A 24344-nucleotide genomic window follows, 5' to 3' on the forward strand; every position below is an offset into this window, starting at 1 on the left:
TATTATATACCACAAAAGTCGTATCACAATTAATAAACTCTTCGATCTGATAAGTCTCCGAGCCATTATAACTGAAACTTGTCACCTTCTTCCTGGCCCATCTACATAAGCTGCATCGCCCACATTTGTGAAATCCTTTGATTCTATTCAAGTCCTGATTTTCACCGGATAGCTGGGACTAAGGTCATTGGCTAGTGTCTTGCCTTTTTTGAAAGTTATGCTAGGTCTCGCACTCACATATGGTTGCAAGTCCTTACCCGCTTTAAGTAAAAGCCAATGTTTATTTATAATAGAGTACAATCTGTGTGACTCCACGTTGTAATGAGTCACCAGACGTACCTTACGTTCCCTCAAGTCATTAGTATTCACCTTCTTTGGTGTTAGAGTTTGTGAGTGCCTGAGTGCACATGCCCTCCACCTGGCTTTGTCAATTACCTCTCTCTCATAACCTCTTGCAACAAATCTGTTGACCATATCACATATATTCTCCTGAAAGTCTACATCCTTCGAGCAATTTCTCCTCGCTCTGACCATTTCACCGTAAGGTATCGATTTAATCTGACAGCTCGGATGACAGCTTCTCGCATGAAGTATCGAGTTACAACTTGTCTCCTTACGATACATCCTGGAGCAAAGTTTCATATCTTGGACATATAATTCTATGTCCAAAAAAGTAATCTTCCTCTCATCATACTGTGTAGTGAAGCGTAAGTTTACATCATTCTCGTTAAGATATTCAAAAAAACAATTCAAATTCTCAAGGGTCCAAGTCCAAATCATAAGACAATCGTCAATAAAACGACCCCAATATTGTATATACTCGACCCATTTGCGGCCGCGACGGCCCCAGATCCACTCTGCCTCGAACCACCCCATAAAGTGGTTAGCAAAAGACGGAGCGAATCTGGAACCCATTGCGGTCCCAAGACATTGTCTGTACCATTTACGGTTAAATAAAAATATATTATTCTTTAGTACAATATCAGTCATTTCCAATAGCATTCTGGTGTGCTCAAGAAACTCTATTGGTCTTCTGTTCAAAAAGGTTTCCACTGCTGATATCCCAAATTGGTGTTCTATATTTGAATACAAAGAGACTACATCTAAAGTAACCAAGTACATCCCAGCTTCCCATTTGACATCTGACATTATATTCAGCACATGCTTAGTGTCTTGGATATATGAGGGTAAGTTATGCACCTATGGTCTCAAAAATATGTCAATATATTCTGAAATTCTTTCAGTCGGGCCACCAATTCCCGAGATGAATGGTCTCCCCGGTGGATTATCTCTATTCTTGTGTACCTTCGGTAAGGCATATAAGCATGGTGCTCGTGGTGTAAAAATTATCAAATAATTGTACTCATCTATATCTAAGAGTGTCAAATCATACCATCTCTTGAGTTTTTCATTGATGTTATTTTTCAGAATTCCAAGTGGGTTCTCTTTCAGAGATTCATAATACCTTGTGTCGTTCAGTTGTGTCAAGATTTCATCATTATATTGTGTCGTATCCATCACGACAATATTACCATCCTTGTCTGCCACCCGAATGGTAATATTGTCATTACTCTTTAATGCTTTCAGGGCTACTCTCTCTCCCACAGTAAGATTATCAAATCTCATGGTATAACCTATCTTCGATCATTTAGCAATAAGCTTATCAATGTCTAATTCCACTGATATGTGGAAAGCATCAATAGTATTACCCGAGCCAAATTGTGGGGTCCATTTTGATTTTAATTTGAGACCAATACTTTCGCTCATATAACTATTAACTTCTAAGTCATCAAGTAGTTTAGCAAGCGTAATAGGATCTTCTTCATTCTCTGTCAGGGATAAAAGTATTTTTGTTGCATTAACCCCCTCTATAGTCAAGTCACTCATATGCTTTATTGTCTCAGGACATTTGTTTTTACTTGGTGCATGTACAAAAAACTTTTTAATCTTCAATAGTCTCACAAATTTGTAGATGTTATGTTATGTTATGTTAAAATCAATTTGTAAAGCGCTCGTACGCCCGTGGGCTTCATGGCGCTATAGGAAAAGTGAAGAATCCGTCCAACATAACACTAAGCTAACAATGGCTAATGGTAGGCTTGAGAGAACAGCCAAGTTTTTAATCCCTTACGAAAGGTGAGTAGATCCTTACTCTGCCTAATCGGTAAGGGGATGGAGTTCCAAAGTGAGGCTGCTAGATGGCGAAAGCAGCAGCCTCCCTGTCGCTTCCTTTTAAAGAGAGACACCTCCAGTAGGGATTTATGAGCAGAGCGCAGGCTTCTGGTGGGTATATATTTAGAAATCAGACGATGAATAAAGGCAGGGCCTTTATCTTGTGTGGCCTTGAAGGTGATACAACCTGCTTTAAAGGCTATGCGCTGGGAAATCGGAAGCCAGTGTAGCTTTTTTAGTCCTGGTTTAATAGAAGACCATTTTGGCTGTTGTAAAATGAGTCTAGCCGCCTGATTCTGGACAAGTTGAAGTCTCTTCAACAGGCCCACTGGAAGTCCCAGATAGACGCTGTTGGAATAGTCCAGGCGGGACATGACCAAGGCGATAGTAACCTGGATTAAGGCAGACTGGGTGAGGAGGTGAGCAATTTTTTTATTTTCCTCATTTGGAAAAAGCTTGCTGAGACCACGGCGCCCACCTGGGTTTTTAAGGACAGGTCCGAGTGGAGCGTGATGCCTAGGCTCTTTATATATCTATTTTAGTCATATACCAGTCAGATACTACATTAGAACAAAATCCCAAACCTTTCTTCAACAGCTTTACCATATCCTGTGACAGTTCCAAACTAGACAAGTTAATGATTTCTATCTCACTATTCACCACATCAATATCACTGTTCAATTCTTCCAAGATTGCAGTGTCATTCCTCGTCTTATCCCTTGCTGTCCCCTTGCCTCTTTTTCCTTTCCTTGTCCTACGATACCTAGTCCCCGGCCTCTGGTTGTAGTGTCTCTGTTCCCCATTCTCAATCTCTTTACTTCTTCTAAAAAAACTGTTCTCTGTGTTCACGGCTACCTGCGCACCGTCCACATCCTCATTCTCACTACTAACGTTCGATGAAGCCTCAGTATCACTCGCATTAGGGGTGGTAGTAACTCTTAGCTTGGAGCCCCGGTTTTGCTTTATTAGGTAATCGAAACGTTTGGCAAAGGTGAAGAGGCGCCCAGATTTATAGTCATTTTCGTCGCGCTTTAATTTTCTTGCCTTTCTGCGTTTAATATCTGACTCTAAGTCATTTAAATAGTTGTCAAGAATAGTATAGTTCTTTACTGTCGCCTCTGGAAGATTAAGTTCTTTTATCTCATCCTCTGCTTTCTGTATTTCCTCTAAGAGTTTTTTAATTTTTCTTTCCGCGTTCTCAATCAATATATTCATTAGGTTCCTAGAGGAATTGGTAAGCTCTTTCTCCCAGGTCGCTAAAAGGTCAGGCTCTAGATCCTCATAGGTAGGAATTATCTGTGATCTAAGGCCTCTCGGTATCCGATTTAGGGACAAGTATTGATTTAGTGTCACGGCGTCCCACCATTTATTAAGTTCTTGTTTCTTCAATTTCTTTAATTTACAAAACTTCTCTCTGAGACCCACTATCCTAGCAGGCTTTTTAGTACCAGTGACAGAGCCAATATTACCTCCCGCTTGGAGGTTACTGAAAAGATCCTTGGCTTCTTGGTCCCTATTCATTGTGTAATATCACAATGACCCCCTCTGTGGCTGCTCCTAACTGCACAAACTAACAACAACAAGGATACTCAACAGATTAACCGCGCACAACAGTATGGTTACAGGGTATATTCGTTATCTATAATTTACCCTCATATATCCAAGACACTAAGCATGTGCTGAATATAATGTCAGAAGTCTAATGGGAAGCTGGGATAAACTTGGTTTCTTTAGATGTAGTCTCTTTGTATTCAAATATAGAACACCAATTGGGGATATCAGCAGTGGAAACCTTTTTGAACAGAAGACCAATAGAGTTTCTTGAGCACACCAAAATGCTATTGGAAATGACTGATATTGTACTCAAGAATAATGTATTTTTATTTAACCGTAAATGGTACAGACAATGTCTTGGGACCGCGATGGGTTCCAGATTCGCTCCGTCTTTAGCTAACCTCATTATGGGGTGGTTCGAAACGGAGTGGATCTGGGGCAGTCGCGGCCGCAAATGGGTCGAGTATATACAATATTGGGGTCGTTTTATTGACGATTGTCTTATGATTTGGACTGGGACCCTTGAGAATTTTAATTGTTTTTTTGAATATCTTAACGAGAATGATGTAAACTTACGCTTCACTACACAGTATGATGCGAAGAAGATTACTTTTTTGGACATAGAATTATATGTCCAAGATATGAAACTTTGCTCCAGGATGTATCGTAAGGAGACAAGTTGTAACTCGATACTTCATGCGAGCAGCTGTCATCCGAGCTGTCAGATAAAATCAATACCTTACGGTGAAATGGTCAGAGCGAGGAGAAATTGTTCGGAGGATGTAGACTTTCAGGAGAATATATGTGATATGGTCAACCGATTTAGGGACAAGTATTGATTTAGTGTCACGGCGTCCCACCATTTATTAAGTTCTTGTTTCTTCAATTTCTTTAATTTACAAAACTTCTCTCTGAGACCCACTATCCTAGCAGGCTTTTTAGTACCAGTGACAGAGCCAATATTACCTCCCGCTTGGAGGTTACTGAAAAGATCCTTGGCTTCTTGGTCCCTATTCATTGTGTAATATCACAATGACCCCCTCTGTGGCTGCTCCTAACTGCACAAACTAACAACAACAAGGATACTCAACAGATTAACCGCGCACAACAGTATGGTTACAGGGTATATTCGTTATCTATAATTTACCCTCATATATCCAAGACACTAAGCATGTGCTGAATATAATGTCAGAAGTCTAATGGGAAGCTGGGATAAACTTGGTTTCTTTAGATGTAGTCTCTTTGTATTCAAATATAGAACACCAATTGGGGATATCAGCAGTGGAAACCTTTTTGAACAGAAGACCAATAGAGTTTCTTGAGCACACCAAAATGCTATTGGAAATGACTGATATTGTACTCAAGAATAATGTATTTTTATTTAACCGTAAATGGTACAGACAATGTCTTGGGACCGCGATGGGTTCCAGATTCGCTCCGTCTTTAGCTAACCTCATTATGGGGTGGTTCGAAACGGAGTGGATCTGGGGCAGTCGCGGCCGCAAATGGGTCGAGTATATACAATATTGGGGTCGTTTTATTGACGATTGTCTTATGATTTGGACTGGGACCCTTGAGAATTTTAATTGTTTTTTTGAATATCTTAACGAGAATGATGTAAACTTACGCTTCACTACACAGTATGATGCGAAGAAGATTACTTTTTTGGACATAGAATTATATGTCCAAGATATGAAACTTTGCTCCAGGATGTATCGTAAGGAGACAAGTTGTAACTCGATACTTCATGCGAGCAGCTGTCATCCGAGCTGTCAGATAAAATCAATACCTTACGGTGAAATGGTCAGAGCGAGGAGAAATTGTTCGGAGGATGTAGACTTTCAGGAGAATATATGTGATATGGTCAACCGATTTGTTGCAAGAGGTTATGAGAGAGAGGTAATTGACAAAGCCAGGCGGAGGGCATGTGCACTCAGGCGCTCACAAACTCTAACACCAAAGAAGGTGAATAATAATGACTTGAGGGAACATAAGGTACGTCTGGTGACTCATTACAACGTGGAGTCACACAGATTGTACTCCATTATAAATAAACATTGGCATTTACTTTAAGCGGATAAGGACTTGCAACCATATGTGAGTGCGAGACCTAGCATAACTTTCAAAAAAGGCAAGACACTAGCCAATGACCTTAGTCCCAGCTATCCAGTGAAAATCAGGACTCCCTGGCCTTTGAATAGAATCAAAGGATTTCACAAATGTGGGCGATGCAGCTCATGTAGATGGGCCAGGAAGAAGGTGACAAGTTTCAGTTACAATGGCTTGGAGACTTATCAGATCGAAGAGTTTATTAATTGTGATACGACTTTTGTGGTATATATTATTGCCTGTACATGTGGGCAAATATATGTTGGTAGCACCATAAGGGGTCTTCGGGATAGAATTCTAGAACACTTCAGAGCATGGAAGAATGGGGACACTAGATATCCAATAGCTTCCCATTTTATACAGAATTTTGAAAAGAAGAATGAGCATCAGTTTAGTTTTTATGGGATAGATCATGTGATACAAGACCCTCGTGGGGGTAACAGACTTCTGAAACTGAGACGTAGAAAAGTCATCTGGATGATGAAACTCAGAGCGGTTGAGAGAGGATTGAATATTGATAATGAATATCAATTTTTTCTGGGACAGGACTAATTGCTGCATGGATAGCAGGGAAGTCTATAACAATGACGGTTATGGAGAATAAGAATGTAAATAATGTAGTAAATAGAATTATTACAATATGTTGAACATTGTACCAGTAGTAAAGTAATGATGTAGTGGAACCTTGTATATAGATCTATACGATTTGTGTGTACACTACAAAATGACATATATGTGGGAGTTGTATGCAACACCAACGTTATTATTAGTAGAATATATACTGGTCCTGAGTACACATGTGTGAACTAGCTAGTAGATAAGATCACGATGTCTAATGACGGAATAGGAAACATCTTAGATATTGTATATTGAAAAGATGGATATTCATAGTTTATATTTCTATGTGATTTTAATTTGTTGGGATTATTATAATGTCATTAGAATGGATTTAATATATACCTAGGATGAGTTAGAATAAGATAGATATGATTCTGCGACAGTGAGCACTACTATTGATATTATTATTGTTTGTTTATGGCAAACCTGTATACACCTCTACACCTCTATTTACTCACTACTCTTGTATATCTATTTAGATACATAAATCATTTTACTGTTAACCCACAAGCCTGGGTAATTGATACTCTATCCTATCTCTCCCTGACACATGTCGTTCCAGTAATCCACAGTGATATTGAGGATCACTACTATTTAGACTTAGTATATTATAATGGTGATGAACAGATTATGTGTTTTTCCGGTATAGCGCTATACTGTGTTTTGTAGGGAGACTAAAAGAACCCGTCTGCACTAAGTGATAATTAGAAGGACTCGTTTTGAGACTTTTCTTGATAATATTGGATGATATTAATGCATTTTAGATGGTAATCATGTATACAAGTATTGGATAGCGCCGATGCTTCTAGAAATATTGAGTTACTTCAAGATGGCGCCTGGTTATTTCTCAATAGAGCTATACTAGATATTATGGTGATACTCGAGGAACTCGTCTTTTTCTTGAAATAGTTTAAAAGGACGGAGGTAGAGATGATTTTTACACATATTGGATGATACTAGAGTATGTCTAAATGGTAAACATGAATAGAAACCACGTAATGACCCGGAGTACACTCTAAGATGGCGCCACCTGTTTTAGAATTAAAAGGACACTCCAAGGTGGCGCCCGTGCAGAACGCCGACCGGACTAGTAAAGATATTTGCTGCTCGGGAGTAAGGTGAGAATGCTTTCTTCGATGTTTATATCGGACTAGTGTTTGTCTATAGTTTACATTAGTGGGAGTTTGCGGTAACCACAATATTCTTAATTTATATTATCCTAGGAGGAAACGGGGTCTAAGATTACCGATACAGAAAACGAGGGTGAGTTGTTTTGTGAAGAGAGCAATTTGTATGATAGTGGTGTTATGTGGATATTCTAAACGGGAGATTGTACCATATTTTATATATATTTTTCTCTTCAGCACTAGCAAAAAAGAGATACTGAAGAAAATATAAGACCCCAAGTTGGATGGTTTTCGTAAGTGTAGGGTGAGTTTATGTGGAATGTCTATAATTTGCATATACTGACAATGAATATAGGTTTTTTTTATTTGTTGTATATACCATTTAATATGATATTGCGAATACAAGGGATTTGATAAAACAGGACTACATGAGGTAAAGGAGAGTGAAAATGTACCTTTAAACTTTTTATCCATTACAAGGAATATAGCGGAGTGTGATACTCTACAATCTGTTGGCAGCCACAATAATAATGAAGAGGATTATTTGATAATAGTGAAGGCAGATTATCGATAAGTCCCCATAGATACGAGGAGGTAAAGTATAGGAATTATATGTATAATAAGTTGGTAATAATGTATATAGTGCAGTAAGACAAACTGTTATTAATTTTCAGTTACCGTGATATTGAAGATTATTACTTGTGAATAGATGGTGTGACGATTGGGAGATTATTGACAAGCTCCAACAAAGATATGAAGGTAATACACAAGATATGTGTATATAGATGTGTAGCAGTGAATAATTACTTTGGGGACACTGTGGAGTGGAGGACATCTTGGCTTGGAATCTCAGTTAGTATAAATGTATAGATACAGATAGTATTGTTGAGGATTTCTTAGCATTTGCCAGGGTTAAGACACTGAGAGAACGGAGTTAATTTGATGATTTTGTTCTAGGCTTAGAAACACGAATAGATTCTGAAGAGCCCGATGTGAAAGACTGAACCATGGATCTATAGGTGATTTCTTAGAGTATTACATGGAACCGAGCATGTTACTATTTTGCACTTTAAATCTACTCTGGCATATGACTCTACTTTATTCACAACTTGAGGGTGTAATATGAACTGAGAATGGTACTAACTTTTTTTTCCGTATTCTTCTACACTGAGACTTATAAACTTGCAGACTCTAATACACGTTTTCTGGGTGTGTTATAATTTTCACACTACTAACTACTAGCCATACGTAGGTCGTGAAATCTCATGGGAACTGTTTACTTGGTTACAGCCCTGAGGAAGTCAAGGTGTTGTAATACTACACGACAAAACACGTGTTGGCTGATTTAACAAGTGCCCATGGTGTATCTTCTGAAGAACATGGAAATAAAGACAGAAGAACCTTAAATCGGAGAAGAGTTGGATTTCTTTATAACTAAATAAGGACAGTGACATTTGCCAATTGACTTGTGATACTAGTAATACTGGTTTGATATTTGAGTGCTCGGAGGGTATTGGTTTAATCCTCCAAAATGTTTACTGCAGTATGAGATTTCTCCATGGCAAACATGGCTACTGTTGCATGTTTCCGAATAGCTTGAAAAATTGTGGCAGGGTCAACACCTGCAGACAACTTTTCTCTAACCCCTGCAAAAGAGACCCAGTGTGCAGTGATGCACATGTAATCAAGGGCTTGGCAACTGGTCCACATGTCTGTTGTCAGGTGGATAGTGTGATCATTAAACACAAAATGAGGGGAGAGGGTCAACCACATCTACAACTCTGTCATCCTGTACCCCCTGATATCCAATTGTAAACACGTTGAGGGATGGAGAGACTCAAAATAAAACCCCAAGCAACCCGTACAACAAAACAAAAGTGATTGTTTTGAAAATACTGCCCTCACTCACACACCGAAGTGTGTGACATGCATCATCATCGGGTCTGCTTACAATACGCCCAGGTGTAGCCACACTCTGAACAGAGCATAGGGAAGGGGGTTTGAACATAAAAGACCACTGGACGCAATAAAACACCACACAACATATATACATAAACGAAAATGTGATCAGTGAATGTCACCCTGTGACTGGAACTAAAGTGCAACACGTGCAGTTAATCAGGAAATGTTAAAACTGGTTTGAGGATACCAAACAGAAATTATAGACAGGTTCCGCAACCAGGATTAAAAGAAAAGAAAGGATGGGTAGTGTTTCCAAGAGAAAATAAAGTTCTCAAAACAACCCTCCTTATACCGCTGTTGTCAACATGTTTCGACCGACTTACTGTGCCACGAGGGTCACCCCGGTCTTCTTCAGGACGTGTGTTGCTATCTGTCCTGCAATTGGTCGAACCGCAATTCGGTCAAAGTACCAATTAACTGATCCCCCTGGATTCCAATTGAATCGACATGCGTGGAGGGGATCCCGACAACACGGGACACATAAGCTGGAATATAATAATCCTAAATAAATATGTTGTAGGTGGGGATGCACACAAACCATTATAACATCCCCTGGATTCTAAAGAAAAATCCAAATATTGGTCCATTCAACTAGGCTACGGGCATGTTATGTTCATCACACAACAATATCAATGAACTGAATATATGAGCAATGCTATGCTCAAATAAAAATATATACACCTCTTCATAGATGAGGGCCACATATCCGGTGCTGGTAATATCTACCAAGAAAGATGCCCCACGATCAAGGTCCAAGGTCGTGGTGTAGTAACACTCCCATTTCAAATACTCACCGAGTTTATTACTAATGTAAACTCGACATGGCGTCCTGCAGGTCTGTCTCCCAAGAACACAACCTGTATGCACAAGAAAGAAATAAGCAGAACAGGTAGCGTCCCAAACAGACTCTGTCAGGTTTTAAACTTCGTCATAAGATAAAATAGAGTGAAGTAAACCCATGTTATAGGTATCAAAAACAGCGTGTGAACGGGATAGACTCAGCGAGAAACACTCGTGATAACCCACCAGAGGTAGACAGCATCTAAGAATGGAATGATTGTCAGCCCCCCTGGACACTCCTTACTGTTCCGAGGAAAGACCTCGTCCGGTTGCCTGCTCTTGGATCGCCGTGTAGGTGACAGCGGCTTACCGGGATCCATTAAAGTACCCATAGCGTTCTCATGGTTGTTCACGCCCTCCGCGCGTCACTTTGCGCGCCATCAGACATCAAGGCGTCCGGCTAGAGGACCGCGGGTTCATGGGAAATGAAGTTCCCAATCGCGGGTACTACATTAAACTATCGGAAAGGCTCATCCATAAGCCTCCGATTAATTAGTTCAGTCGTAAAATAAAGGAAATGTGCACAATCCGGAAATGAAAGCGACAACATGCCCCCAACAGTCAGAGATGGCATTTTGGTTTATGTCAAATAAGATGGAACGAGAGAAGATCATTTCGTATACATATATGTGTGTATGTAGAATCATAGTGAACTCGGGCTGCCTGAAAAGATAGTCAATATAACCTTATCTAATATTATAGTGACAGCCCAAAAATTCTACCACTTAGAAAACAATCAAAGAAACACCAATGAAGGTATACAATGACGTTATAGACAGGGGGCACAGTGATATATGTATCTAATCTCAGTTCCCATGACGAATACAAGTGCATCATACACAAGAGCCATCATTACAAAAGGCCAGCCATCTAGTCATAAATGGGACAAACACGTTAGTTCAAGAAGGATTAATTTCTATTGTGTCCGCCCATCCATAATAGGCATATTAGTGCCTGCCAAATGATTGCCAAGGTATATCATCATTGAGCCCTGTAATGTGGCTTCTCAATCGGTACACCCATTTTTGTTCTCTATGAAGTAAGATGCGTTGTTCATCTGTCATGGATCTACCAAATTTAATTTCTCAATCACAGTCTACCTTAATTCATCCACCAAGTATCCCATTTCAGCAAAATGTGCTGTCAGCTTGGTATTTGATCTGCAGCATCGTATTGTACTCCGATGTTCAGTAATCCTTGTGCGCACTTTCCTACTTGTCATCCCCACATAACATTTGTTGCAGGGGCATGTAATAAGATAGATAACACCCTGGGAATTACAATTGGTATGGGATCTCTGTTCCCAGGGTGTACGGAAGCCCAGATCAATTTGTTTTGTGTTAGAAGTCAAAGTGCATACACTGCAGGAACCACATCCAGTGTGGCCCATCACTTTAGGAAGACCAGTTACTGACACGATGTCCTTATTCACATTCGTAACTCTAGGTCTCATGTGGACCAGCATGTCCTTCAGATTCTGGCTCCGTCTACACGAAAAAAGAGACTTTTCTATATACAGACCCCCTGTGTTGAGGATTTTCCAATTCCGCAGCACTAGTCTTCTAATCTGCTGGGATGCTGTATTGAAGGTCGAAACAAAGACAGGTTTATAAGTCTTTGATTTGGTGGTTATGGCAAGAAGGGAGTCCCTGTTTGCATTCAATGCCCGTATCTTAGCTCTTTTGATGGTGTTTACTGGGTAACCCCTATGTTGTAATTTCAATGAAAGAATCGTAGCTTCTGTGGCAAAATCAGCACGGTCTGAACAGTTTCGGCAAATACGAAAGAATTGGTCCACCAGTAAATTCTCCCGGAGGAACTTAGGATGAAAACTTTCGTATGCCAGCAATGCGTTCTTATCTGTGGGTTTATGAAAAACCCTAGTTTTAAGGATGCCCCCATCTGGTTCAAGCAAAAAGTCCAAAAAGGGAAGACTGGTCTTAGTGACTGTCGAGGTGAAATGGAGGAAGGGGTTTCTCTCGTTTAGCCATTCGAGGAAAAGGCCCACAGAAGTCTCATCACCTCTCCAAATCACCAAGACATCGTCAATGTAGCGACGCCGTAATCTCAATTGAGAATACCAAGAGCCCGTGGTGTCAAAGATGGTAAGTTGTTCAAATGCCCCCACATACAACCCAGCCAGGCTGGGGGCAAAGACACTCCCCATGGAAGTACCATGGGTTTGTAAATACATCATACCCTCAAATTCAAAAAAGTTTTTTGTTAAGGCTATTTCTGCTAATTGTAGTATAAAGGCTCTGGGAGTGTGGTATCACCATTGCTCCTCAAATAAGATGGTTTCCAACATACGAAGAGTTTCTCTTTGAGGAATGTTGGTGTATAAAGCCTCTATGTCCAGGCCTATAAGAAACTCAGTTGCGGGGTCAAAATGGGTGTCTTTAAGTAGGTTCAGGATGTCCAGAGTATCCCTTAAATACGCAGGGAGTTTCTATACCAGGGGTTTAAAGAAAAAATCACAAAATTGTGATAGAGGTTCGAGCAGTGACCCCATCCCGGAGACAATAGGTCTCCCGGAAGGGGGTCTAACCGCTTTATGAATCTTAGGGAGGACATAGAAATATGGAATCTTTGGATGTTTATTTATTAAGAAATCCGCCTCATGTCCCGTGATCCAATCGTTGATGCGAGCCTCCTCAACCACCGTAGTGATCTCCCTGGTAAGGGTATCAGTAGGGTCCGCCATTAGTCTGTGATAAGTTCTGGAATCAGAAAGTAGGCGACTACACTCATTCCGGTAGGTAGCCAGGTCAAGGATCACCGTGGTACCACCTTGATCCGCCGGCTTCAGGATAATTTACTTATTTTCAGATAATTCCTTGAGAGCCTGTTTTTCAAGGTTGGACAAATTCGAGAAATAATGATATTGTTCCAGATTGGAATTTTACAGATCATGAATGACCGCCTGTTCAAAAACCGCCATTTGTGGGGGTAACAAAGAAAATTGAGGAGTGAATAGAGATTTAGGCCCAAGGGAAGTATCCCCTCTATCCAACTCCAAAGGTTCCTGATCTTGAAAGTAAACCTTAAGCCTCAGATTACGAAAAAAGGCTGCCAAATCTTGGCGGAGTTTGAATAAGTCAGGAGGGTTCGTAGGGACAAAACCCAATCCCTTATTCAATACCTGTTCCTGTATAGTAGATAGGGAGTGGGAGGATAAATTCACAACTAAGGAGGTACACTGCTGGTACTTGGAAGGCTGCTCTGTGCCATGCTCCTGGTGATCCGTTGTGTGATCTCCTGATACGGATCCTCCCAGGTCACTTGTTGTTGACCTCTCTGTTTCCCATGCCCCTTGTTCCGGCCTCTCCCTAAAAAAGGCCCCTGGTAATTTTGAAAGTGAGGGTTCTGATATTGTGGATTCTGAAAACGAGGATTCTCAAATTGTGGGTTTTGAAACTGTGGATTTTGAAAAGGTCCCGTGGGAAGGTAGCCCATTCCAGACCAATTAAACGGTTGGTTAGAGTATTGTTGTAATGGCTGATGGTACATCGGTGGTCTTGGCCCACACCATTGCCCTCGGCCCCTACCTCTCCTTCTCTGTTGAAAATCCCCTTCACTGCCCTCACTAGAGCTACTGGTGGTATAGTGGCGAGGTCGGCCCTGTTGATTGTTCTTATTATTTTCCGCCAATTTCTGTTTGGCGTATTCATCGTTAGTGTAGGGGTAGACTTTTTCCCTAGAGAAATGTTTTAAGACCTTTTGTAGCTTTGAGATTTTGGAGTGTAATAGATGGTCCCTGTATTCGACCAATTCCGTATTGATCAAATCCAATTTATGGTCAACTGTGGTCATAACGATCTTAGTTTGTAGTCCAGATTCAGTAGTTTGAATCTGGATCAATAAGGCATCTGCCAGTCGCTTGGCCGTGCTAATAATCAAGACTTGCCAGTCCCGAGTGCACTTCCATGCCACCAGAGCCCAATCGCGTCTAAAGGCCTCATCTTCTAAAAATATTAGAGGCTCATTAGTTACAAGGAGACCTCTAGGGGCGGCATTGACCCGCAGATACTCAGTTAGAATCGCCCCATGTAAAATCGTCTTAACATGGGTTTTCTTTCATTCCAAGAGTGTGTCCCAGCCTTCCCTTTGTGCTAGAACTTCCGAAACGACGGCATTGCCAAAAAGTGAAGGTCCCGCCAAAATGTCTGACACTATGTCTTCCCCAAATGATAGACCAGGGATCAGAGCCATGTCGATAAAAATGAGGAAAGAGATACAGCAAGAATAACTGATGAGAGGCAACGGGATGTGAAGGGCCTGGAAAACAAAAAAGAGAAAGTGTAGATAATTAATTAAACTAGCATTGCAAATATCCTGGATATAAAATAAGTCACATGATCTCAAAGAGAGGAACCCCTGCGGCTAAGCTGCCGCTCTAAATATCATTAAACACAAAATGAGGGGAGAGGGTCAACCACATCTACAACTCTGCCATCCCGAACCCCCTGATATCCAATTGTACACACGTAGAGGGATGGAGAGACTCAAAATAAAACCCCAAGCAACCCGTACAACAAAACAAAAGTGATTGTTTTGAAAATACTGCCCTCACTCACACACCGAAGTAGTAGTGTGAACAGCACTCTTCTGCAAAGCTGCCCCAATCACCTCCAGCACATCTTGATGTAGTGCTGGAACCGCACCTCTGGCAAAATAGGACCGGCTAGGAACCTTCCATTTAGGGCAGACTGTTGCCACAAATTGTCGAAAACCCACCCCTTCCACGAAAGAAAAAGGGAGAAGGTCCAGCGCTAACATTTTAGTCAGCATTGCATTATACAGACTTGGGTGGTTGCATTCAAATGGCTCCTCCAACCAAAACATGCTTTTGATGGTGGTCTGGACCGTTTTCATATGTGATGAGGATGCAGACCTCTTCAACCCAGTTAGGCTCATGGATGTACTATTTCGCATTGGTGTCTCTACCAGACTACTGTGCCTCCTTGATGTTGTTGGGGTAGAGGAGGGTGTGGGAGCTACTACTGCAGTGCTGCTGCCATGGGTACTGTGTGTACCAGAAAAAATGCCTCTCAGTTGTTCACCTCCCCCCTCACGATCAGCTCCTCTTCGTCATCAGATGCAATATCTATGTCTACATTTGGATTTGTACTTTTGGCTTTCCGGATGTTACCTGGGTGCGCCTCCCACTGGATAATGTGGTGTTTTTTGAGATGACCTCTCTGGCCTCCGGTACCATAGTTGGTACCAAGCTTACCCCGACTAACTACTTGTTTACAAATCGAACAAATTACTAGGTTTTCCGCCTTTTTGCTAATACTAAAGAAGTCCCAAACTGGGGACTGGAGATTTCTGGTGGTGGTGGAGGTGCTACTTTCAATGCCAGATGAAGTGGAGGATGGGCGTGGCTTAATTTGATTCGGTTGTGCACTTACAGCACCACTACTTGAGGTAATGGTGTCGAGCTGGATGTAGGTCCCTGCCGGGCCTTCTGACGAGAAAATATGGAAGCTGTAGGTCGTGGTGGTGTAGTAGTTACCGGTGTTGGTGGTGGTACCAGTGCCACACCGCCCACATCCCGCTCAGCAGCAATTCGGGATAGGGTCAAAATGTCTGTCTGCTGCATGCCTGCTGGGACTGGAGTGACGACTGTGATGACTGGGTCGTCATCGTCAGACTGTTCATCAGCAGCAGAATACACCACTTCTACCTCTTGTTTGTCATCATCACCCATAAGTGAAAGACTTGCGGGAACCTTCCTGTTAGGCTTATCTACCTTTGTTGGCTCATGGCGTGCCTCCCTCTCAGACTGCATTGGTGGGTTCCAATCCAAATCTAGATCATCAGAAGGAAGGGGGCTTGAAGAAGAATTTGTACTAGCCTTCCTTGACCTTTTTCTTGCTGGGGATCTGGAAGACAATGGATCATCAGGCGGAGTGGCTTGCTCAGATGATACCTCCGCTTGAGTCTCGATTTCCTGATGTGCCCCTACTTCTGGAGGAACAAGCATTGTGGGCAGTTGTGCCTCTCCATGCGCCTCTACTTGCGCCTCTACTTGCGCCTCTCCATGTGCCTCTCCATGCGCCTCTACTTGTGCCTCTACTTGCACCACTCCTTGCGCCACTCCTTGCGCCACTCCTTGCGCCACTCCTTGCGCCTCTCCTTGCGCCTCTCCTTGTTGCACCTGTGGTTGTGGCTGCGGTTGAACACTCATCAGATGAGTTACACCCTGTGTTGATTGGATGCTACTTTCTTGTGATGAGTCAACGTCAACATCACTGGTCGATGGTGATTGAGCAATTAAAGTGGCTGCCCCTGCGGCACTCATGGCCTTGGGCCTAACTTGGTGTGGTGGCACTGAGACCAATGAAGCTGAGGTGCTGCTCCCAGCTTGGTCCCCGGCGGACACCGCTGCTGCAGGCGTAGTTTTTTTTCTCCAAAAAAAAGTGCCTGTGGGCACACCAGTCTCCTTGGTAAGTGCCGGCGCCACTTGCTTCTTCTGCTCCTTCTTACTGGCAGTGGCACTGGCAACTTTCTTGGTAGAGGAGCTGCGGCCACCTTTCTTTGGGCCCATCTTCTTCAGATGTCAGAACAGCAGGCCACAGTTGCACCAGTTGCAGAGTTGTCTGTGGCCACACGTGACGTTGTGCTGCACACACCGTAGCAGCACTTCTTCCTGGCACTGATGATGAACGATGAGGATGATTTCTGGTTCTCTTCACCTAAAAGCAAAGGAAGCCAGAGGAACATCAGTTAAATAAATGTTGCATATGTTGTGCTTCAATTAATATTTGCAACTAGGCATTTATTATTATTACAACACACCCAAAAATGGAAAGACCAAAAATAAAAATTGCAATCATTTCTAATCAAAATGGATGTTTACATTAATAGAAGAGAGACCCCACAGAAAGCCTTGGTCCATGCACCATTGAGTACCCCTGGGCATAATGGATGAAAGGAGGGCAGACTGGGTGCAGGCCTATATCACAAAGCACCCTGCCTGGCTTCAAAATGGCCCCTTGACCCTGCCTGGACCAGGCCTCAAAATGGCCCCCACCCACATGGCCAGGCCCCAACAACACCCCAAAAAATCGAAAAACACACAAAAATCACCACAATCCAATGCCATCCATGCCCTAAATGATGTTTAAATTCAAGAGACCCCACAGAAAGCCTTGGTCCATGCACCACTGAGTACCCCTGGGCATAATGGATGAAAGCAAGGCAGACTGGGTGCAGGCCTATGGCACAAAGCACCCTGCCTGGCTTCAAAATGGCCCCTTGACCCCCACCCACATGGCCAGGCCATGCCTGGACCAGGCCTCACAATGGCCCCCACCCACATGGCCAGGCCCCAACAACACCCCAAAAAATCGAAAAACGCACAAAAATCACCACAATCCAATGCCATCCATGCCCTAAATGATGTTTAAATTCAAGCGACCCCACAGACAGCCTTGGTCCATGCACCACTGAGTACCCCTGGGCATAATGGATGAAAGCAAGGCAGACTGGGTGTAGGCCTATGGCACAAAGCACCCTGCCTGGCTTCAAAATGGCCCCTTGACCCTCACACACATGGCCAGGCCCTGCCTGGACCAGGCCTCAAAATGGCCCACACCCACATGGCTAGGCCCCAACAACACCCCAAAAAATCGAAAAACACATACAAATCACCACAATCCAATGCCGTCCATGCCCTAAATGATGTTTAAATTCAAGAGACCCCACAGAAAGCCTTGGTCCATGCACCACTGAGTACCCCTGGGCATAATGGATGAAAGCAAGACAGACTGGGTGCAGGCCTATGGCACAAAGCACCCTGCCTGGCTTCAAAGTGGCCCCTTGACCCCCACCTCCTTGGCCAGGCCCTGCCTGGACCAGGCCTCAAAATGGCCCCCACCCACATGGCCAGGCCCCAACAACACCCCCCAAAATCGAAAAAATCACAACAATCACCCCAATCCAATGCCATCCATGCCCGAAATGATGTTTAAATTCAAGACACCCCACAGAAAGATTTGGTCTATGCACCACTGACTACCCCTGTGCCTACTGGCTAGTGTGGCTTTACACACAGCCCAAAATTAAAAAAGAAATCCACATATAACAGTGATCTATTCAATTCCATGACCTAAATGATATTTAAGTTCAACAAAACTCACAGAAACAGTTGTATCATGCACCCATGAATAACCCTGGACCTACTGGACACTGTGCCTACCCACGATATATTCTTCTTAAAGTTATGAAAAAGTTAAAAAATTGTAGTTGCAGCAACAGCAATGCCCCAAACAAACAACACCAACTTACTTGTAAAATCTCAAATCCAAAAGTAATCCAAAAGTGATTCAAACAAAAAGTCCTCAAATACAAATATCCAGCAGCAGCCACAAAAAGTAATCCTTTCAGCTCCAGATCCAAATGAAAAGTGACCAGGACATGGACAAAGCACTGGGAGGAGCCTGCTAGACAGGAACAGGAAGTTGGAGACTCTGGGGCACTTCTTTCCTCCCACCCCCCCAAAAATTGACTCCTTGCACAAAAACGAGCAGCCAAATGTCAATCTGAGGAGTTATTCTGATCCAAATCTTCAATTTCAGAAGGTTTATGCTGTCTGCGGTAGATTTCTTGTGCAGAATTGCAATTTTTGCAAGTTCGGGAAAGCGAGCTGTTCAAATCTCCCGCCAGAAGTCAGCTGAGCGTCGCATCTACGTGTTTGCAATTGTGTACTCCTGCGATGCGTGATCGCGGGCCCTTATGACGTAGTCACATTCTCAAACTCTCGCAGTGCAAGGGCCGCTAGAACGTACTCGCGGTCGAAAAGTCTTGCGCGATCACGCAGCTAGATCCAAAATGGCACAGTGCACGCACACAGGGAGGACAAATAACTGGGCAAACTAAGAATCACGGTAAGTTAACGCCGTGCGCGTGAGATTGTATTTTTGAGGCGCGACCAAGCAAAAAAATCCGCCAGCTTGCGAATTGCGGATTTTTGGGCAAATTTGCGCGATTCGCGGACCGCGAAATTGCCAAAAATCCTCAAATTCCGCGAGCGGAACGGATTTTTAGCCCACACTTATTTTTAACAATGAATTACAAGGAACAAATAAGAGAATCACAAAAATAATTAGTTCTGTAAAGCCATTCAAATCAAAACATACCCTTTTCATACAGTATGTTCAGAAAAATAGGGTACAGTACTTACCCTCTGTGCTCCAAAATGTTTCAGAAAATAAAGCTGAAACTGAGTACCTGAATATTAAGAAATACAGTAGCTTCCAGATGAGGCTTAATCATGACTTCTCTGATATGAACTTTGTAAAATTCACGTTTCAAATACATAAGACTGTAAACATCGGAATGACTCAGTTCTTAGGAGTTACAGGGGATTGATGGACATCAGGCAGTGCCAACTTTTTCATTGAAATGGTAGAGGTGATTTTTATGCAGCTGCAATGAACACCCATATTCATTGACAGTTACTGGTGAAACCCCAAATCCAGTTATCTGCTTCTGAGGCAGGGGAACTCTTCATTGGCCATCCAGAGATTGAGGCAATTTGTTGATTATAAAAATTAAAGACAATGTGTCTCTCTAATCTGCAGAGTGAGGGTTGTAGTGGGAGAAATGAGCAGCCATAACGCATTCTGCAAGAAAGGACAAGCATGTTCAAAGTTTCATTTGCAGAATTCTTCAAAGTGTTATAGTTGCATGTGAGCAAAGCAATCTTTACAGCAGGCCTGGTTTACTGACACCATGAAAAAGTAGCTGGAGAGAAGAATGTTTAGCACCTTTCAAAGTTTTTTATTAGCTGAACAAGAACAAAGCAATGATTACTGGCACCATGACAAAAGTAAAAGGGATGATGAGAATTTAATTGTGAACACGACTGGTGCCATGCAAACTTTAATGTCAAAACTAAGCCTTTAAAAAAATACAGATTAGAAGGCACATGCAGCACTTTCGTTCATGGACCAAGAAGCTGCATACAACAAAACTAAATTTCAGCTGATCTGGACATTGACAAATACACTCTTCTTCTCACAGCTGCAATAGTGGAGTAATATCCGTTTAACCCGTTGACTGCAGTGCGATTTCTGCCTTGGTGCGGGTGATTTATGACTGGGCGTGGTAAATTGAGAGCTCTGCAGTAAGCAATGACTGGCGGTTTTGTAAAAATCTTTTGTAATTTTTAACACGTGGAAGTAAGGGAAATGCTTTTTGCATTATATTTCTGCAGTTGGGGAGCTGATGGGTGATAGTCAACCACAAATCGAGTTCTGTCATTTTTGTTTGTGCTGTTGGTATTCCAAATAAGTGCTTCCCTGGGTAACTGCAAAGACTTGTCAATTTGCTGCTGTATGATATGCAGAGGCTAGCTTCACTTTTTAAATAATGTAGCAAGCTCCTCTAGATGATCTCTTATTGTGAGAGCTGAACTCAAACAAGTTGTAACAAATGCAGGGGTTCATTGCTGTGACTCTAAAAGGTTGATCACATGTGAATACCATGTACATGCATTATCTGTAACTAGTTCTGTTACAAGAAAGACCTATCAAAAAAGATGGCATCTTACATGTCACTCAACATGCATTGTTGCTGCATGGCCCCTTTCTCGTTGTTTTTTTGTTTTGTTTTCTATGTGGAAGTCCCTGGGGGATGGCGTCCTCAGAGCCCAAAAAAGATTGAAAGAAGGGGGGGCCACACAGCCCCCCTTCTAACTTATTTGTTTTTAAAAGCCAGCCTCTCGCCGGAGGTCCCCCTCTCCCTGCAAACACCCCTCCTGGCACGTTCTAAGTTGGGGGATTAAGTCCCCTTGAATAGTGAGGGTCCCTGACGGTCAACTAGCCCACTAGGTACCTCCAGTAAGTTCCACACAGCTGGATTGCTGAGAGGTGGTCCAAGGCCATGCCCCTTTTTACACCACTCTGCAAACGCACTTCGTGGCGCACTGCTGGTGGTGCGATGAGGTCCTTTTGTGTCCTGAGGACCTCAGGTCTAAAGTGGACTTCATCCCCAAACAGCAGAGTGCCAGGAGGCGTGTTTGCAGAGTGGTGTAAGAAGGGGGCGTGGCCTTGGACCACTCTCAGCAATCCAGCTGTGTAGGAGGTACCTGGAGGGCTAGTTGGCCCCTAGGGACCCTTAGGATTCAAGGGGACTAATTCCCCAACCCAGAATGTGCCAGGAGGTATTTTTGCAGAGTGGTGGAGCAAGGGGGTGTGCCCTGAATCCACCTTTCAGCAATACCACTATCTGGGACATACTGGAGGTATCAGTAGGCTAGTTGACCTCTAAAGATCCCAGCCGTGAAGAGGCTTTAATCCTCATCCAAGAGCACGCCAGGAAGTGCGTTTGCAGAGTGCTGGGGAAAGGGGGCGTGGCCTGCTATGAGAACTTCGCAACCCTGCTGTGTGGGACTTACTGGAGGTAATAGGAGGGGTAGTTGGCCACCAAGGTGAACCTTGGGGGCCAACTACCCCTCCTGTTACCTTCAGTAAGTGCTACAAAGTTGGATTGCCGAGACGTTTTCAGACGCCACGCTCACCTTTCTCCACCACTCTGCAAATGCACCTCCTGGCACAGTACTGGTTGGGGGATGAAGTCCACTTTACTCCTGAGGGACTTTTGCAGCCAAGTAGCCATCCTGGTACCTCCTGTAAATCCTACGCAGTGGAATTCCTGAGCACTGGTTGGAGGCCCAGCCCCCTTTCTCCACTACTCTGCTAATGTGACTACCAGTTAAAGAAGCATTTTAATGTAATAGTTCTCGCATTTGCAGGAGTTAGAGACATTGGCGTTGTAAATCTAAACGTTTTTTAATAATGTTTTTTGGAGTGGAGTGGATGTACTTTGAGTGGAGTGGAATTATGTGGTATGTTGTGCAGGGAAATTATGTGGATAGAAAGTATGTGGTATTTATTGTATAGGAATTATGTAGAGTGGGATTATGTGTTATGGAGAGTAATTATGTGGTATGGTAGTCTGTGTTGTGGAGTGGTAACCTCAGGTTTAGTCTTCCTCATTTCCATAGAAGCTAAATTATGAAATCAATGAGACAAAAAAAGAAGGAATCACTGAGGAGCATTTCCGGACCTAGTCAGAGGTATGAGCAGGGCCACTGGAATTATGCAACTGTTTGGCTGCACCGACGTTCGCACAATTATACATTTTCCGCATTATCCACATAATCCATCATCTGCTGCCTAATCTGCAGATGATGCATTATGTGGAAAAAGCCTGGTTTCTAGCTCAAATGGCTTAAACATTACCAAAAATGCAGCGACAAGTGGTACAGCGTGGTGGAAGGCCCTTTGCAAACCTAGAATGGTCACCTGTTACTTATTGCTAAATGTGGGTGTTAAATTGGTACGAATGGTGTGCAAACCACTCTTGCTTCTTTCTGCGCCTCTCTTGCCACTTTCTGCATTTATGTTGCTTCTTTCTGCAACTTTCTTTTATTTCTGTACTTATTTTGACTCTTTCTGCTCATCTCTTCTACTTTCTGTACCTCTCTTGACTCTTTCTGCACCTCTCTCGCCTCTTTCTGCACCTAAGTTGCCTCTTTTGGCACCCCTCTTCCCTTTTTCTGCACCCCTCTTCCCTCTCTCTGCACCTCTGTGGTTTCTTTCTGTATCCCTCTTGCCTCCTTCACCACCCTACTTCCCCCTTACTACATCTCTATTGCTTCTTTATGTATTTCTCTAACTTGTTTCTGTACCTCTCTTGCATCTTTCTGCACTTCTCTTCCTCCTCTCTGTACCCCTCCTGCCTCTTTCTGTACCTCTCTTGCCTCTTTGTGTATCTCTTCTACCTTTTTCTGTACCACTCTTGCTTCTTTTTGCACCTCTGTTGGTTCTTTCTGCACTGTTCTTTCTTCTTTCCGCACCTCACTTACCTCTTTCTGTACTTCTCTTGCTTCTTTCTAGATCTCTGTTGCTTCTTTCAGCAATTCTCTTGCAGCACTTATCTAGCTTGTTTCTGTACCTCTCTTCCATCTTTCTGCAACTCACTTGCTTCTTTCCGCACCCCTCTTGTCTAATTCAGCACCCCTCTCCCCTCTTTCTGCACCTCTCTTGACTCTTTCTGCACCCCTATTCTCTCTTTCTGCACCTTTCCTGACTGTTTCTGCACCTCTCTTGCTTCTTTCTGTACACCTCCTGCCTCTTTCTGTACTTCTTCTGCTTCTTTCTATACCTCCTGTGTCTATTTCTGCTCCTCTCTTGCCTCTGTGCATTTCTCTTGCATGTTTCAGCACATCCCTTGACTCTTTCTGAACATCTCTTGCCTCTTTCGATACCTCTCTTGACTCTTTCTATACTTCTCTTACTTCTTTCTGCACCTCTCTTGCTTCTTTCTGCAACCTTCTTCCCTTTTTTGCATCTCTCTTGCCTCTTTCTGCTATTCTTTTGCCATTTTCTGCACTTCGTATGCCCTTTCTGCTCATGATGTGCCTCTTTCTGCAATTCTCTTGCTTCTTTCCACACCTCTGTTGCTTCTTTCAGTAATTCTTTTGCCTTTTTCTGCACTTCTTTTGCTTGTTTCTGCACCTCTTTTTCTTCTTTATGCACCTCTGTTGCCTCTTTCTACACCTCACTTGCTTCTTTCTGCACCCCTCTTGCCTCTATGTGCACCCCTCTTTTATCTTTCTGCACCTCTTTTGCCTCTTTCTACATCCCTGTTCCCCCTTTCTGTACCTTTCCTGCCTGTACCTCTCTTGCTTCTTTGTGCACCCCTCCTACCTCTTTCTGCACTCATCTTGCCTCTTTTTGTACCTCTGTTGGGTCATCCTGCACTGCTCTTGTTACTTTCTTCACCCCTCTTGCCTCTTTCTGCACCTCTTCTTCCTTTTTCTGTACCACTCTTGCTTCTTTGTGTACCCTTCTTCCCTTTTTTGCATCTCTCTTGCCTCTTTCTGCTGTTCTCATGCCATTTTCTGCACTTCTCTTGCCCTTTCTGCACATCACTTGCCTCTTCCTG

Source organism: Lissotriton helveticus, chromosome 8 (genome assembly GCF_964261635.1).
Source record: "Lissotriton helveticus chromosome 8, aLisHel1.1, whole genome shotgun sequence".
Lineage (NCBI taxonomy): Eukaryota > Metazoa > Chordata > Amphibia > Caudata > Salamandridae > Lissotriton > Lissotriton helveticus.